The sequence below is a fragment of the Hydractinia symbiolongicarpus genome, chromosome 4 (assembly GCF_029227915.1).
Source record: "Hydractinia symbiolongicarpus strain clone_291-10 chromosome 4, HSymV2.1, whole genome shotgun sequence".
NCBI classification, from domain to species: domain Eukaryota; kingdom Metazoa; phylum Cnidaria; class Hydrozoa; order Anthoathecata; family Hydractiniidae; genus Hydractinia; species Hydractinia symbiolongicarpus.
The window spans coordinates 17,806,340-17,824,285 of NC_079878.1; positions in this window are offsets into that span (position 1 = coordinate 17,806,340).

Below are 17,946 nucleotides of genomic sequence, written 5' to 3' on the forward strand. Positions count from 1 at the left end.
GATTTATCCATCTGGGGGCATACGATTCTCAGCCTCTGATGAATGTCAGTATTGTACTTGCTGTCGTAGTCACCCGCTGAAAATAGTACCTTGTTATTAAAAGCATACCCCATAAGGTCCTGCAGCGGTTGATCAATTATCACAACATACCCTTTATTAACCCTATTCCTACACACGCTGTTCCTGAGTACAAATAGCTCTATCCTATCCCCTGCTTGGTTTTTGACAATAGCCGAGAGATCCTCGATTCTATACAAGCCCAGCTCAATAGAGATTGTGACTTCCAATGGCCCTACATTAAACGTCCCGTCACTCATCTTGGCACCCGCTTTATAGATATTGAATTCACTCTTTTTATAAAGATTCACCTACCTGGGGCGAATACTAATTTTTTTTAGCGCTATTCTGATGCCTTCACTCAGATATTCATCAAATATCGTGGGATTCGAAATGTAGGTTATATATAACTGTCGCATCTTTCTTTAAGAAACAATGAACAAATATGAATATAATTCAAAAGCAAAGTATACCATGAGAAATACCTGGAGCAGCTAAGAGGTGAAGATCTCACGGTACAAGATATAGTAATAGACGCAAAGGGCTCGTCATTTAAAGTAAGGTTTCCCGATATCTTCGTGGAATATGTTTTCCATGCTAACCTTCCTATCAACGAATGGAAACATCACCCCTTCAACCTCTGGTCTACACAGCTGAATTTTTCTGTATTCGCTGCAACATCGCTTGTGGTATCAGCATGCAACATCTAACGTCTCCATTACCCCTTGTGCGTGCTGTGTATAGGTTCCATGTATACTTCCAGATCCGGAAGATCCTAGAGGAACTTGAGGTATCGTTGCCTGACTCCTCCCGCTTCAATTCAACAAACAATATGTTCAACATGGAAAAATTTAGACGTCTGGCCCGTGAATTTGGTGTATCTCCAAATGAACAAGAATGGAAAAATGAGAGTATTTTCAGTTCGTGGCAAGCCAAGCGATATGAAACTGAGGATCGGGAATGTGGCTGGATTTAACAACAAGATCCTGATCAGTCAGGACCATTTCAAGATTGGTATTAATCCTAATATTAACGCTCCGCATGCTGTTGCCATACCAAGGAAGCATCATCAACCCTCCAAGGTACCAAGGATGCATCCCCCACCAGCTCCATCGTCAGCAATAGCTCATGAGGAAACTAAGGCTACTGTTATCACTGTGGGGATATTGCTAATTATCACCTATATATGGATGAAACATTAAGATTGTCATCTGGTAAGTTAGGTGGTTTACCAGAATAATCTACTATCTCTTCCCACTCCTTCTGTTTCCCACGTATGCAACGACGATACCTACATCACCTGCGATGGCCATGTACAAGTGTCTCGCTACGAACTCCACGACTCTTGCAGCTACACGGAAAAAGAACGACACGATGGTACCAATGATTCCTGGGAGGCAGCTGCCGCTTTGCCTGCCAAATATTTAAGGAACCGTCCTAATCTCTCCAGCCGCTTTTGTACAAACCCTTTGCCAGCAGCACTACCTCCTCCAGCTGATCATGCTGCCCCACTACCACCTGTTAAAGTCAGGACCAGGGTTGATATTAATAAGCCAATAGCACTCACGATGCTCGCGATAGTCAGGCCCTACTCCCGAAAAAGGGTTTTAAGCTTTTCAAGCAGAGTTTTATCGTATCCAGCAATCTTCATCAGCTCGGACTTAGACCTCAGTTGCTTAAAAACCTCGGAGGAAAGACCGTGCCTATCCAGTTCATCCTTCTTATCTTCCTTCAATTTCTTTAATTCCTTCTCAAGATCATCAATATCCTGAAGCCTTCGCACCCCGGGCTTCTGCTTCTTAAGGTCTTTCAACTTACCCTCTTTCGTATTTATCTCGCTATCATATTGTACAAGTTTATCCTTCACCTCCTTAATAGTCTTCTGCAGGTTTTCAATTTCGAGCTTTAACTTTCTCATATCAGGGATCTCGATCTTATCGTCGATGCCCGCGAACGAAGTATCTGCATAACCCTCTATGCCACGAGCAAAATTTTGAATGCCATCAATTGTTTGCATTTCAATCGTCTCGCCCTCCTCTCTACCCGAAGTCTCACCATCCTCTTTACCCGAAGTCTCCTCACCCTTCTTAACAAGAACATCAACCTCCAGCGCAAGGCTCAGAGCCTGTGCCCGACCACCATTATTGGGGGTAGAGACATACTTGGTGAAGCCCATATCGCGAATATCTTGAGCCGTAAGGCCATATTTGTGTAATGTACTTAATGCTAGGAGCCCTGTTTCATTCTCCTTCGTAACCCGTATACCTTAAAAAAAAAGCTGTTCATCTTTACGTGTAAAGCTACCCCTGGTGATATTGATATCTATCCGAGTTTTATCAAGAGGTCGCAGATCTTGATTATTTAGATGTGTGTAGAAAGCACTTACCTCTTCCTCTAGTATAGATTTAGTTATTCTATCAAGTGTATCTCCCGCTGTGCTGGATCCCTGCACGCCTTCAAGCCCATGGAACTCCTGCGGCACAAGGAGTTCACTAGGGACATTCTCGGGCCCAAGATCATCCATCTGAATACCTTCAAAGTCTCCTTCATATCCCGGATCATCAGCCATTTATTTCAACCACCAGCCTACCTAAATAAATGAGTACTTTCGGAAGACTAAACCCTTATCAAAAAGTCAAGACTATGCTCGCTGTCAAAGGCAAGAGGCAGCGGGTTAAGGTGAATCATGTACCGTCCACGATTTGCCAAAATGAGGATCTCTATGTGGAAATACCAAACATGGGTCGAGACGATGTTATATTTCCTGGGAGTATCCGGCTACTATTTGATATGGAACTGACCGGCACGAATACCAAGCGTACTATTGTAAGCAACATCGGAAAAGCCCTTGTGAGGGACCTTCGTATTACTTTGAATGGGAATGAGGTACAGCATATTGCGGATTATAATGTATTCAGTGTCTACCGTGATCTCTAGATTTCGAAATTTAATAGGGAGAACAATCTGATTTTGAAGGGAGTCAATCCAAATGACGGGACAATTCACGCTTTACAGGTAAAAGCGTCTGACCATGTAGGAACAAATGAGGAGCGTGCTATAGCCGCGGCGTACGGAAACACCTTTTGTATTCCTTTGGGGAAAATGTTCGAGTTGACGAGAGATCTCCCGTTTTATCAACATGGACTCCACGATAGGCTACAGTTCGTTCTACATTTCGCTTCATACGATCAAGTCATCAAGGATGCCGGTACACCAGCTGCGGGCTCAACCGCAGCCAAGGCAGCTGACGCTACATACAAAATCTCTAACATTTCGCTCGAGTTTGAAAATTAGTAAATGAGGATCTGGCGAGCGCTATGATGTCGCGATACAGCCGCCTCGTCCAACCATACGAACGAGTATTGAGGAGTAAAGTGGTGACTATAAAGAAAAGTGATCATCCTACAATCTCCAAGTCGATACCCCTGCTAAATCCTTGGTGGGTATATTACTACTATTCGTCGATCCTGGAGTATCCAAGGCTTATGCGGGTGTCAATGAGCAATTCTACAATCCCAAAATCGAGAAGATGTCTGTCACGGTGGAGGGTGAGCCCAATGACCTGTATTCACATGCTATGCTCCCTCGAGATCATTTGCAGCAGATCGTTAAATTATTTGGGTGCCATGATAGTGAAGTGACCATAGGTCAATTTTTCACAGCGCTATGCGCTATTCATCGATTTCAGGGCAACACCTGATCGGGGCCTACATGGTAGTGGGCGGCGTCCGCAAAGGTTATCGGACGGTATAACCCTTCACATGACGAAAATAGCGGATGGCAATGGAAATATTAGGTGCTACTTCTTCCTTATCCAAGACGCGCAATTAAACATCCTGGATGGTAGGTGCCACAGTGTAGAATATTAAGAGATCAAAATTTATTTTGTAGGCCTTGGGTCTACAAAATAAATGGCAACAATTGGTGTACTCGTAGCAGGTGCAGCGATTAATGCATTGGCCTGCAGTGGCTCTAATTTTCTATTTAGTAAACTCAGTGGGCATGGTGAGAAACAGCGACGAAAATACGATAAAGCAATTGAACAACTCCAAGCTGTTCAAAGCCAGTGGGTGCGTGACAGACAAGCGAAGATCGATTGGTACAATCAGCAACGGAAGCTTAAGCGTCAAGTCAAAAGCAGATATCATTACTCCTGAGGAATCTGGAAAGTTAAGTCAAATCTACTACCAGCCCGAACATCTCTGGACTGGATGGAAAGCTATTAAACTACTCTCCGAGCAGAGTGGTCTCTCCAAAAGAGAGTTATTCACTGGTTAACTCGTCAGCTGCTATGGCTCAGGCATATCAAAGGCCCCAAGCGCATCAATTATCCACATTTCACTATCACGAAACCCAACGAGATGCATCAATTTGACTTGCTCTACATTTCCCATGATAAATTATATGGAAACACCTATAAATATATACTCACAGGCATCGATGTAGCTTCGCGCTACAAAGTGGCAAGACCGCTACATACTAAGAAAGCCAGCGAAGTCGCTGATATGCTCAGGGATATTTACAAAGCCGGACCTCTCCGTTATCCGAAGACCTTTCAGTGTGACAACGGCAGTGAGTTTAAGTCGGACGTCACAAAGCTGTTAGAGGCTAAGGGTGTCGAGATAAAGCGTGCAACTACCAAATACCATCACACTTTTACGGCGTTCGTCGAGAGCTACAACAAGGTGCTCGCGGAAAGGCTCTTCAAGCCTCAAGATGCCCATGAGCTTGCATCTGATAAAACCAGTACTACATGGGTCAAACACCTATACAATATTGTAAAAACCATGAACAATTCCAAGACCGCGATGATTGGCATGAAGCCTTCAAAAGCCATTAAGCTCGATGAAGTACCGCTTGCGAAAAGCGAGGAATATGATGGAAAGCCTCTACCTGACGACGACTTGTATTTGTACCTCCTGCAGCTCGGTGAGGAACACAACGATTCGAAAAGACGTGCAACAGATGCTTGGTGGAGTAAGAAAACGTACAGGTTGGATCGTAACGTAACTGGTACCCGTATCCTATACTACTTGGCAGGTAGGCCCTCGCGTAGTTTCGTATCAGAGGAATTGCTACTTGTGCCCGAAGGCGTCAAAAACACCCAGAGCATGTGAAAGAATGGTAAAATTCTCGAGCCCTATGGGCTCGAGAATTTTAAAACCACCAAGGGAAACCACTCAGTTGATACTTAATGTGAACCTTTGGTTCACGTTAATACCTACCGAGCAAGATCCCTTTAATCATCAATAGGATTAAGTCGTGTATAATCAGAAGGATGTAGTGTATAGAATGGATAACCATATACTATACCTTTAATAAAATTTGGCTCGTTATCAATGTCATCGATATCGACTAGGCGCCTATCCTCAATTTGAATTTTTAATATCTCACCAATTTTCTCCAAGTCTGCCAGATCCGAGATCTTTAGGTCCTTATCCTTTATGATTTCATAGCAAATTACCCCCCACTCGTTAACGTTCGCTGATACAATATGCAGACCCCTGCGATCCTCAATATCGTATTCGAGCACTTCATCCTCCTCCTCACACGCAATTGTCGCCCAGGGCTTCTCTCCTGATTGCACTCTATCCAAAAGCCCATCATCCGGATGTATAAACCCCTTCCAGTAGTAGCCATTTCGATAATTAAAATTCTCCAAACACTGTGAACAATAACCGGTAGTGGAACCTGCATTAATACAGCATCTCAGAATCGGTACCGTCACATCGTAATACTTTGTAAATTGCTGACTCTCTACGTACTTTTCCATTTTTCTTTAACACTTAATTATATATTGAAATATTTTGAAAAGGTCAATATATAACTTTCCCAATTATACAAACAGGCATGTTTGGATTTTTTCAACTGATTCTTTATAGACTTCCTGTCGTTAATTATGTTTGTCTCTTCATCCACCAATTTCATGTCACTCCTTTCGTGCGGGTACCACATGAATAACTGTTTCTTCTGCCTCATAAGGTTTTTGGGAATTGCGGTATAACTCTGTGTTATTAGAAATGCTTCCTGTGCCTTCCGCTAATGGCTAATTCAAGCAGGCTCTGGCGTTTTTTATCCATGGATTCATCCGCGATCATGTCATCAACTATGAAGAGTGTGCTCTCACCGGCGAGGATATTTGGTAATTGTTCAATCCATTCAAATAGTTGATCCTGCGGTTCTATCAAAAAAATATAGCCATCCTTCCATAGCGAGGATCTCTCCAAGTACGTTGTGTTCCACCGGATCGTTGGACACAAAACTACTATGTTGTGGAAATGGTGCATGTATTCATTTTCCAAAAGATCGAGAACTCGTTGCGTTTTTCCACATGAGGTAGGGCCTGTAAATATTGTAGTGCATGGATCTTTAACAACATTCATGTTTGTTGTATACCCATGGGCATACAACAAAACCTTGAAGTGTACCTACTTGGATTTTGGGACTATACTCGCGGGAATCCACACCTTGCTTACAGAAATCTCACGACTTCTTCGACCCGCTGTAAATTAGACCACCATCTTCATCACATCATTAGTATCCATCTTGGTAGAGAGGCTAGAGATCCCTAGGAATTTTTTTCCAGCCATCGCGTAAGCGAAAGTAAGACCGAGGTCAACCACGGTCTCATATATCATATCAATTATCTCCTTCTGTTGAGGGGTGACGTTTGAACTCATACTTTATTATATGCTTATCGCATGTGAAATATATCAATCTCGGGCTTTGAAGGCTTTTGCTGATCTTTTGTATTTGTTTCGGCAATCTGCTGAGTACTCGCGGGTTTTTTACGAGTAAAATATTATACACCTCCAATACATGCGATCGCGAGTAGGCCCGCACCAATGTATATTACACCACCTGACTGTACAGAACTCACCTCAGAAGAGCTTTTGACTGGAGGTTGTACAGCACCCTCCTGTTGTTTCATATCTTCCTTTCTCTTCTTCATCAGTGCGGCCAACTTGTGGCCCTGTGCTACTCTACCTGGGTGCTTCACTGGTTTTGTTATTACCCTCTGTTCTTGCGATTCTTCGTTGCTCATTTTTTATAGGCCGCGAGACCTATAAAATTCCTTCACTCATTTGTTATAACCACCAAGGTACTTTCATTTACTAATATGTGGAACCACTATTAAATCATATGCCTGTGGTGGAAATCGGTCTTCTTCCTGTGTTAGAATTTTCAGAAGAGGTATTCCATTGGAATCACCATATATTGAAAGCCAATCCGTATACGGCGCCTTTAGTCTGTTTTTGTTTTTTGAATCTACTATCCTACTCCATTTGTAAAAAAATTCACGATTGCTATTGCATATCTTTGGGGAATACTCTATGTATTCCCCATTGTTTTCTTGTTCTACATCAACATTATTTTCATTCATTTTGGACTGGGTATGATTAATGGTATGTGCCGCAACGAGCAAAGGTGCCAGGAACTTACCAAAGGCTGTGTAGACGAGGATTCCAAGATCAGCCATGGATTCCCTGATAATAGGATCGTTTTCTAAATCATGACGAAGAGCTTTAGGGCTATCGATGGTTACCACGTTGCCTATAGCCTTCGTGTATAAGCTAATAGCGTGAGATGAAAGAGCTCTGGCAGTATTCTGCCCCTTCTCAACCAACTCGCGTTCAGTAAAATCATTGTATATTTTCTCGATAACCTCGGGTGATGCTTTGTCCAGGAATGCCTCAGTATATATTTTCGGTAGGAGGTGCTGTTTACCTTGGCGTATTGCATCCTTCAAAGCCTGACGCTTGTCTATAGGTTTTTCAAGCGCTTCTGCTGGGGTATCAACAACATCGAAAATTTCAGCCAATTCTTGGTGCTTTGTTGTTTTTGTTGTTGTTGTTTGAACCCAGAGGGTTTTTGATTCTGTGAGTATACCCACACAGAGCCTTTGGTTTTCCATATCCGAGGTGCTTTTTCAGTGCTGTCCTGCTTTGCAGGCTTAGCGTACTTGCTCTTTATACTCTATACAGAATGTCGTGCTTGTACTACGCATTAACGAAATCCACCTTTTTAAGTGAGCACTTTCAGAGGCCGTTCCTAGCACTGACATTTAACCGGCATTTTGGCACAATTTTTTTTCCCCGTCTGGCACAGTGTGTGGTAGAAACCGGGGCGAGACGGCCGCCTCCAGGTAAGGCATGGTCTCGCCCGCACTTCCGTACCCTTCAGCCAGGTCTAAGCCTGCTACCACAATTTTACTATATATCAAGCTTTGTATATAGCTATTCAGTATCACCTTGAGTATTACCTGTGTGAAAATTCACGCATCACCGGTTATGTCGTTTACGCATCATACAGAAAACCTCTTGATTATTCAGAAATGTTTATAATTTTTGAATGGATGAGGCAAATGAGTTTGTTCTTGTTTTTAGCGACTCATACTGAAGAGGAGCTATATCTACAACTATTCTTACATAAGTGGAAAGGTGTGCACGTTATCCTCGTGCACAACCCTTTTATCGTAAAACGCTGATAGACCCAGCTTATGTTGCTGATATGTGATCATCCCCTGGTTATGAACCCGGAAGCCTACATTTTTTGCAGTGTCCAAATCTCCTTTTAATGCTCCCATGTACCTTGACCATGTCACTTCGTTCTGCCTTTTTGACATGCCCTTGCAGGAGAATTTCGTGCCCTTTCTACCTTCGACGAAGTAGCACTTGGCTGTCAGCGCTATCATTCTGGATCCGATGAATTCTTCTTTGAATAACCCTCCGGTTCTACTCGAGTGTTTGTTAGTAACAAGCCAATTAGGCACTGCCTCATCGTACTGCTCGATTAATTCGGGACGAACAACGTCACGTAGGTTATTTCCAGAGATTGCAAAATAAGCACTATCGGTATCCATATACACATATTCAAAATTTCGTCGATCTACATATTTGTCGAAAAAATTATAGTAAAATTCGAGCATGCGCAATTTAGCTAATTGATACACAAGGATTCCACATTGATACGCCCTACTTTTGGAAACGCCTTGTTTAAGCCGCCTTACTTCGTATGCCTCTCCAATCTCTTCCAAATCCTCCAAATATGGGCTTCTCATTGCAGCATCTACAACATTCTCATCCTGTGTAAAAGTGGTATTGTTATGTCTCGCCAAATCCTCTATCATCTTTCCGTAAAACGAGTTCCCTTTCAATTTTGCTGTATCGCCCGCAATACGTTTATCAGGGTCCTTATCAGCTTGACGACGCGCATCCGCGATTTATTCCGGGAACCATGCGAATGGTTTACCCCGTGAGTATTTAAGTATTTGATAGCAAGCCGTAATCTTTAACCCATGATTAATATACCACTTAAGCAGGTCCGTACAAAGCAGGATCTTCTCGGCTCTCATAACCTCTAGGAGCTTTCTAGTGCCGGGGATACGTTTTCGCCCGGTCTTGGTCAAATACTCGTGCATATGCTGAGGTATTTGGCTATCAGGGATCTCTCAATAACGGGGACATTTCACTGAATTTTTCGTACAACTCAGTAGGCACCTCAATATCAACTTGGGCAAACCCGAAGAGATCTCCGTCTATAATGCTCTGCACCAGATTATCTAATTCTCCAACAGGGTCTGCCATTTTTATCAGCTTCTCCTTACCACAAGGGAAATCTTGTAGTAGTGTGCTTGGGTAGAGCATATTGGCGTCATACCCGAGTATAGTCTTGCACTTATTTGGCTCGGTATAAATATGTGAGCGAATACCCGTCACATCCCTCTCGTGGTACCTGCAAAATACGATTGCTGGGCCACCTACCATCCCCGTTTGCAGGAGCTCATACGCCTTGTTCTTTGTACAATATTTACAATCTTTTTGAACCTGTTTACAATACTCGCATCGGGCTTTGGTGCAACGAGCCTCACATTTATGCTTACAGGGATCACCCGGGGCATAAAGCTTTATATCCGGGTTTAACCGCAATGATTTGTTGAGTACATACCGCATTGACACACCCGGGATGCTAACAGCATCTTTCAAAATGTCAATTTCATCCTCATAATAAGTGTTGCGGGCGTTGTATTGAATGGGACATCGTCAGCCATGTTGTATTGTGCTAACCAATCAAGAATCGGGACGCATCCTCTTTTAAAAAACTCGTTCCTGAACGTATGGTAATCTTCAAGTGATAGTGTATTTTTACCACTGAGTGTGCTATAAAACGCCTCATGATCGACTGGGCCCACATGGTTCAACTTTTCATAGCATGTTAGCCATTCGTACGGAAACATTAATTTTTTGAGATCACAATCCAATGACTTGCACCATTTTTCATAACTCAAGCCTGGTGCGAGGAAATTCTTAATATCGATAAATTTGAACCTCGAGGTATTGAGAAACACGTAGTCGTTGTCTTTTTTCGCCACTTTGATATTATCATCATCCGCAATTCGTTCGACAAAATACCGCTTTATTATGTTGATATCGTATTTACCGCTGTTAAAACCTATCACCGTCACTTGATTTACCCATTCGTGCCAAGCATTTTGAGTGTGTTCCGGGAGCATATCGAAATCATCCGGCTTGGGATATATCAGTTCAACTTCTTGGACAATCCTCATTTGTCTCTGCTCTAATTGCTCAACGAATTTTTGCACAAGCACCTTTGGATCTTCATTCATGATGATGGTAGGATGTTCTTGTAAGCTATCGTGAATGGCTACACTGACGGGGATATGCTCGGAGATATATGTTAAATTAGGCGTTTGCAATGGTGCAAGAAGAGCTCGAAATCAAATGTTATAAAATGAGGATAGGGTCGAAATTTTTTCTTGAATACCCTCTTAGCCAGTGACAAGATTGTACCCCAGCCCCCGAATGTGGTCTTCTTTAAATTTGGTACAATTGAAATTATTTTTATCTACGTTGGTTCGCTGTGGTTGACATGGGCATCCATGCCATTTACAGCCGTGATATTCGTATACTGTCTTTGTCTGAAGATCATACCCACCTACCCTATAGACCTCTATAATACCGTCGCGTATCACACGCTCTCCTCCATGTCCACAAAGCGCGTGGTGTATGTGTCTACCTGTTTGATCTGATATGGCCTCAATCCATTGGCAAGCTGCGTAACTGAAACCGTTATCGGGATAAAATACCTGCTCCGAGCTACTCTGCATCCGCTCGATCTTTTCACCTCTGCAAATTATCTTTGTCTTGATACCTTCGCATTCATTTTGTTTATGTCGTGTGAGGTTCTCCGATCTGTTGAATCATTGTGTACCTCGCATTCCCAATGCTGCCTTAGGACCTCCATTTTCTTGATATAGAAGCAATGACCATGCAGCATACCAATATTGATTGTATCCAACACATTCTTGTACTGGCCATGTCCATAGACGAGACGCCATGGGGCCTTATCGGTGGTTGTCTTCGGTTCGAAGACTCTGATATTAATTTTGAATTTTGTAGCGATACCTTCCAAGTCCACCAGCCTCGTAGCCCTTACCTCTCCCCTCTTTAATTTGGGTTGCTCGTAATATTCACGAGCTAATTTGAGGACCGTCTTTGTTAAGAATTCTGTCCCTCTTTTTACATCCGCTCTCTCCCTTACAGCTAGACACCTCCAAAAGCACAGGTTGTCCGTTCTGACATCTTCACCATCCATGGCATATATACACATTTTTCCGCGGAGCCAATATGGTAATAGTCCACATGCAAGTAGGGGCTCCCTCGTAGAAATTATCTTGATCTGAACGTGCTTGAATATTATTTTACCTTCATATGTTACTGGTGTTTCTATAGTCCTTTCTGGTGGCAAATAGGCTTTCGACCAATATTCTGCATCCTCCAGATCAAGGCGCTTATTTTCGCATTCATCCAGAAAGGCCTCGATGTCAGCCATGCTTGAGAGTGACCTTGAGCTCTTGGTTTTGTAATAATTTGCAACATCTCCACCGCCTCGGTAAATATCGCAGCCAAATGAGTATATCACCTTCACACGCATGTCTACATGGGGGGTGATTTTTGGCATGATGGCCTCCGTCAATGGTTGGTTAAGGTTATTATTAAATCGCCATGTTTTTATGTGGTTTCCCTCTTCAAACATTTCCACGTCATCGTTAAAATGTTCTGAATATCCTCGATTACCTCTGGGTTCGTGGCCTGCTTCGATTCTTTCCCAAACATGTGTTTGAGGTCCTCAATTCCTTGGTATTCCTTATCTATGGTGACCCGTTGAACCTCATCGTGGATAGTTGGTGATTCTGAAAATTGATCCCTGGCCTTGTTGTAGTAGTAACTAACGGTATCCCGCACGCTCCTTAGTTGTTTAACAAGAGCTTCGCGAGTTGCCGCTACTGGTGCCGACACGGTATTATATATTTTACTGATTGCATTTTTGAACCAACTCATTCCTTTATTATATACAAATTTCATTCCCAACCAGAAAATTTTTTGATTTAGTCAAGGATTGGATATTTTGGGGAATTTCCCTTACTCATATTATGTATGATTTAGCGTATGACGTCATGTATTGTTGTTTATATCATTTAATATTATTATGATTTCGCGTATGCGTTGATGACGTCATATGATTTTGTTTTTTACTTGTTTTTTGAGTGGAAGTGGTGGAAGCGGGTTTTTTGGGGGTAAAGATGTGGAAGGAGCGAAAAACTGTATATCCTCACTCCTTACTACTACTGTCATTATCGCGAAATAAAATAGATACTGGTTGTAAATTTTTATTTGAAGGCAGATGAGGAAAAATCTTCTGATTTAAAACCGTCTTGAATCATAGCTGACCACAATCAGGATAAAAAGTTAAAATATTTCTCTTAAATAAACTGTTATAAAGGCTCATAAGAATAGCTTTATTCTGTATAGCTACAAGATCTGCTGTCTACACAGAGTTAGTTACAGAAGAGGATGAATAGCTAGCTAACTGAAAACTTGAAAGTGCTTTCTACACAAGAAAACAAATCTGAAGATTTACATACAGGTACAAAAATTGGATGGTTCGAGTATAGAGAATTTTTATGAAGCTATATACAAGTTATAAAGCTAAATACGGATCCACGTTTGACAGCAACATCATGCTTTCTTCACCTTCACAACTTCGCTAGCCTTGTTTTTTTTTTTTTGACTTTGTTGCGTATGTTCTATAGCCATATATGGAGCGAATTTTTAACCTCTCTGTGAAATTTACTAGCAATCCTGCGAAAAAGACTAACTGCGAAACAAAGTGGATACTGTTAAATCCTGCGAAAACGACGTGCGAAGCGCGAAGCTTGTGTGTGCCGCCCGGGAAAAGATTTGTGCCGGATCCATGTGTTGGCGGTGGCGGTGGAAGAAACGACGTGTTGAAATGAAAAAAGTAGGTCAGTCGATCGCAGAGCCTGACTAACTACGCCCCTGCTATTATCTTCTATACTCCTGGCCTAATATGATATATATCTTAGACATATTGAGTATACATAATCTTTGAGTTGTAGGGGGGAAGATTTTCTATTAAGGTGCCGTTCCCTGGCCTTGCCAGCGCTGACCGTTCCTTTGCCTACTCTTCCTATGCCTTTTCTGGTGCCTACCTACTATGCCCTTGCCTGTGCCTCCCATGCCTTGCCTACCCCTGCCTTGCTGATTTATCTTCCTGTTTCCTTGCCTGCCTTTGTCGTGCCCTTTCCTTGCCGTGCTTAATGCCTTTGCCTTGACAACCTCTCCGCAATACTTTCTACATTGATCACATTGACATCAAATCGACGTCACTGCAACGACTTCCGTCTAAAGTACGCGAACATTGGTCTCCGGAATTTCGTCGTCACATACTGACCATCATCTAAATAAAGACCATGTTCACTACGCGGCGACGTATCCTGGAACTGGATTTCCAGTGCTTCGCGTACCTTACGATCTATTTTCTTACATACTTGCTTTAGCATTTCTGCAGACTCACGCATGCGAGAGCAGAAATACAACACCACATAAAAACAACAATTTATTTTGCCAAAGATGAAATATCGTTAAAAAAGTTAAACAATTTAAATTTTTCTAACATGACGTTTAACGTTTTTTTAACGTCGTCATATATGTCATCAATTTCGTTCTTTACTCTCCTAATGTTTTATATTGGCTACGTACGACATCATCTTTTTTAACGCAATCCCATTACTGATGTCGGTTGACCATTCCGGAATTAAAGATGTCATAATTCGAAAATATCTCGTACCCAAGGTCAGTGAGGCCGCCTCGTGAAGGTGTTGCGGGTGTAGTGTTTGTTCCCTGAATATCCTCAGGCCTAAGAATTTCGCTACTAAACTCTTCAGGTTCGTATGAAATGTCTTCCTCTGGCGTAAAATCTGGTTCATATGCCGGGTTTATAGGCATTTTATTTCAATCCCAGAAACATATAATAAATATGTTTGGAAATTTACTTAATTCCAATAAGGAGATCAAAACGATGATGGCGATGAAAGGCAAGAAACAGCGTGTTAAGGTATCTCATATACCCAGCACAATCAATCAAAACGAGGACTTATACGTGGATATCCTAAACATTGGTCAAAACGATGTAGTTTTTCCAGGCTCTCTGAAACTTCTATTTGACTTGGAGCTTACGGGTACTAATACCAAACGCACCATCGTCAGCAACATCGGCAAGGCTCTGGTTCAAAACCTTTGCATCAGCTTGAACGGTAATGAAGTGCAAAACATACAAGATTATAATGTGCTATCAGTCTTCCGTGATCAATGGATTTCAAAATTTAATAGGAACAATAACTTAATTTTACAAGGTATCAACCCTAACGACGGGACAATTCGCGCTTTACAGGTAAAAGCTTCTGACCATGTAGGAAATAACGAGGAAAAGGCCATCGCTGAGGCCTACGGTAACACATTCTGCATACCTCTTGGCTCTATGTTCTCGATGACGAGGGATCTCCCGTTTTATCAACATGGTCTACATGATAGACTGCAGTTTGTCATCCATTTTGCACCGTACGGTGACGTGATCAAGAACTCCGGGGCCCCAGCCTCAGGGTCCACCGCAGCTAAACCAGCCGACAGTGGATATAAAATTACCAATATTGCGCTCGATTTTGATAAAGTGACCAATGAACAATGGCGAGTGCTATGCTCTCAAGGTATTCGAGGTTAGCGTTACCATATATAAGCGTATACTCTGGAGTAAAGTGGTGACCTTAAAGAAAAATGATACATCGTACAACCTACAATTGGATACCCCTGCCAAGAGCTTAAAGGGTGTTTTACTGATATTTCAGGACCGTACAGTGGTCAAGGCCTACTCTGGAAATAATGAGAAGTTTTACAACCCCAAGTTCGAGAAAATCTCGATTACCCTAGAGGGTGGGCCGAATGAACTGTATAGCCACGCGATGATGCCGAAAGATCACATGGAGCAGCTGGCTGCGTTGCTTGGATCGCATGACTCGATCGTGACGTTAGGCCAGTTTTTCACTGAAAGATATGCGCTGTTTGTCGATTTTAGGGCAACGCCCGAGGACCCCTTGCACGGAAGTGGTAGACATTTGCAAAGGCTCAGTGACGGTATAACCCTCCATATAACTAAGAAGGCTGATGGAACTGGGGATATACGGTGTTACGTGTACTTGCTAATGGATGCTCAATTAAACATCCTGGATGGTAGATTACACAGAATAGAATATTAAGAATATTAAGAGTATCAAAATTTGTTTTTGTAGGCCTTGGGTCTACAAAATAAATGGCAAGTCTCGCGATTATAGCTGGCGGGGCGCTGATTAACGCGCTCGCATTTAGCGGCAGTAACTATCTCTTCAACAAACTCAGTGGGCACGGCGAAGAAGAGCGGAAAAGACACGATCTAGCGCTCGAGAAATTACAAGCCGCTCAGGCGCAGTGGGTGCGGGATCGTCAAGCAAAATAGATTGGTACAATAAGAGACGAGAAGAACAGCGGGAGGCAGGGCAAAGTCTCAAAGAGCTCGACGAAAATATGAGACAATACTATATAGCGACGATTGAAAAAGCACCTAAGTTATCCGACCACTCTATACCTTCCAAACCTCAACAGGACGGTGAACTCACATTCATTCTCGGATCATTGGCCCTCCTCGGTTTTGTAGCGTACAAATGCATATAATGCAGAGCGTTTTCGATATGTAATAAATATGTCGAAAGTAAAGCATATTGTTACTCCTGAAGAAGCGGGAAAATTAAGCAGCATCTATTACCAACCAGAACATCTATGGACTGGACGGAAAGCCATTAAGATACTCGCTGAAAAATCTGGTATTTCCAAAAAGAAAATCATACATTGGCTTAGTCGTCGGTTGCTCTGGCTCCGACATATCAAGGGCCCGAAAAAGATTAATTACCCGCATTTCAACATTACAAGGCCGAATCAAATGCATCAATTTGATCTCTTGTACATGCCCCATGATAAAGTGTATGGTAATACATACAAATATATCCTCACAGGTATTGACGTAGCTTCACGGTATAAGGTGGCGAGGCCCTTCAGAACCGAAAAGGCCAGTAAGGTCGCTGATATGCTCATTGATATTTATAAAGCGGGGCCTTTGCATTATCCGAAGACCTTTCAGTGCGATAACGGTGTAATCAAATCAGATGTAACGAAGCTCCTGGAAGGTAAAGGAGTGGAAATCAAGAGGGCAACCACCAAGTATCACCATACTTTCACAGCGTTTGTTGAGTCCTACAATAAGGTGCTCGCAAAGAGATTGTTCAAACCCGAAGATGCGCAGGAATTGGCTTCTGATGAAACTAGTACCACATGGGTCAAACACCTGTACACTATTGTGAAAAACATGAACAACACCAAGACCGCGATGATTGGTATGAAACAGTCAAAGCCATCGAGCTTTTCGCAAGTGGTACTTCATGTACCACTTGCGAAAAGCGTGGAATATCCCGAGGAAAGGCCTTTGCCTGACGATGGATTATATCTGTACTTGCTACAACCCGGCGAGGGATACAATGATGCAAGGAGACGTGCGACGGATGCCTATTGGAGGAAAAAGACGTATAGAATCGACCGTATCGTAACTGATACCCGTCTTCTATACTACTTGGCAATGCTAATACCAGAGAATGTTCAGGTACCTCCGGAGCATGTGAAAGAATGGTAAATTTCTCGATTTTGTGTATTATGAACACACAAAACTTATGCCTAATCTTCTAATGCCGGATCACCCAGGTCATAGTAAGATCAATTAACCTAAAATGGCATATGTATCGCTCCATATGACCTTCCTCTTCAAACCTATTAAAGGCATGCATCTCATTGGCGTTATCGATAACAACGATCTCTTCCGAATCCGGATATTGAACCTTGATCCATCGTCTTTTTCTGAAGATTGCCCTCCTTTGAACGCGTGCACAGTAATAGGGAAGATGGTGGTATTTATTGTCTTCCGGTGTTGTATGCTTGCGAAATATCATAACATTATCTTTGCCCGTATCATTGGCATGTGGCACATATCTCTGACGTAATCCCGCAATTTCCAATGTTCGGAGATCGAGCTGGTTTTCTCTCTCCTGGAGGTCTTCCTCAAGGGTAGCGATAGTTAAGTCCCTTTCCTGAAGATCATCGTTGAGTATTGCCAGGGCTTGACGATGTTCTTTGATTTCATTTTGTAATTTTTCCACACCTCTTTTAGTTAGCCATTTTATGACATCAATAGCCCTTGGTTTTCGAGATCTATGTGCAATCTCTAATACACCATCCAATGTAACGAAAGCCTCGTCTCCGGTTACTTCCTTGGACAGTGCGTCTAACGCACAATCTGTTATCTCATGACGAGGCGTGGTTTTTACATCTCTGTATGTCGCCTTTATATCAACAATACCCAGAAATCTTCCCAGATCAGCACGTTTAAACATTGGTTGGCCCTGATTGTTTACCAATATATCAATGGTAGGCA